Source organism: Melanaphis sacchari, unplaced genomic scaffold (genome assembly GCF_002803265.2).
Source record: "Melanaphis sacchari strain LSU unplaced genomic scaffold, SCAv2.0 Contig0_pilon_pilon, whole genome shotgun sequence".
In the NCBI taxonomy this organism is placed as follows: domain Eukaryota; kingdom Metazoa; phylum Arthropoda; class Insecta; order Hemiptera; family Aphididae; genus Melanaphis; species Melanaphis sacchari.
In genome coordinates this window covers 6,680,392-6,681,833 of record NW_020270366.1, presented here as the reverse complement: position 1 = coordinate 6,681,833, position 1,442 = coordinate 6,680,392, and positions in this window count along the sequence as shown.

Here is a 1,442-nt window from a genome sequence, read left to right as displayed (position 1 = left end):
TATTATTATTATCACAATTATACTAGCTACTGTAACGGAACAAATGAAAACATTTAAGTTTGTAAAAATTTTTGCAGGGGCTAGGTAATAGCTATGTATACAAAAAAAGAATTATATTTATAATAAATACTATATTCATTATCCATGTGGGACGTGAATAGAGTATTTCTATGAAACAGCACTTTTTTGTATAAACATAGACTACTTGCACGTAAGATGACAGTTTTATTTGATAATCGTTATATTGCTTTTACTGACATACATACAAACAATCTCATTTATAATATATAAACATACAGGCAAGCATAAATAATTACTAACTACATAAACCTATATTAATACGGAAAAAAGAAATCAGGCATACCTAGTTATGAACAACATAATTTTAATATTTTTCATACTGAACAACAATTTTTTAGTATTAAATATAAATTAATAAAAAAAATGTATACAATTGTATTATATTATTATAGCCATGGTCAAAAAATGTCTGAATATAGATGGTTGAAATGTATCCATAGTAAAATTTAACATTTTTTATAAACTAAGGAAGTAAAAGGTACAACTGCAAAGAAATAATAAGATTTAAAAAAATAAAATCCCGTAAGAAATTCATAAATTTCATAATTTATTTTAATATTATTATTACTGAATTTAAGAACCTATTACGGATATAATTTGATTTTCTAATTATATAAATATAATCAATTGATTAGCCAAGTATTAGTTAATTTATGAATTTCTTTAAAGTATTTTATTTTTCTGTTTTTTAAAAATAATCTTTTATAACATAACTATAACTATGTTATAATACAATAATACGTATTAATTGTATTGTTATTTCAATTTAATATGTATAAACGCAAAGCGATATATACAAATTACGTGAATCACAATTATTAGGTTTGCCCGATTTCGACTTTTTCCCGTAACATATATTACGTAATATAATTGTTGTTATCAATGTTAACTATGGTCTATCGAATAAAATATGCGCGATGAGGTGAAATTATAAAAAAAAAAATTCTGATGACTGTCCGGTGGGTGAAATGTCGTACATTAGTTATCCGGGTATGAGTGCAAAAAAAACCGGATTTGTCAGACAGCGTTGGCGGCGGCGGCGGTGGCGGCGTCGATGAGAATCGTTTTTAATAATTTATAGCAAAATCGCTCGTAAAGTCGTAAATACAATAATTATTTAATGCTCTATATTATCTTTAAATATATTTATGTATTAGGCATGTATATTGCATACCGTACAGTGAATAATTATTACACTTGTAATAATTTATTATTATAATTATTTTTATTGTATTATTATTGCAATAACGGAGCACGGAGCGCGCGCGCGCTACCGACTCTGACGGCCGCCGCCAGGGGGCGCGTGCACGCGAAGACTTGCTCCAGTGCAACGACACGAGTTGGGTTCCCCGGCTCTCGGA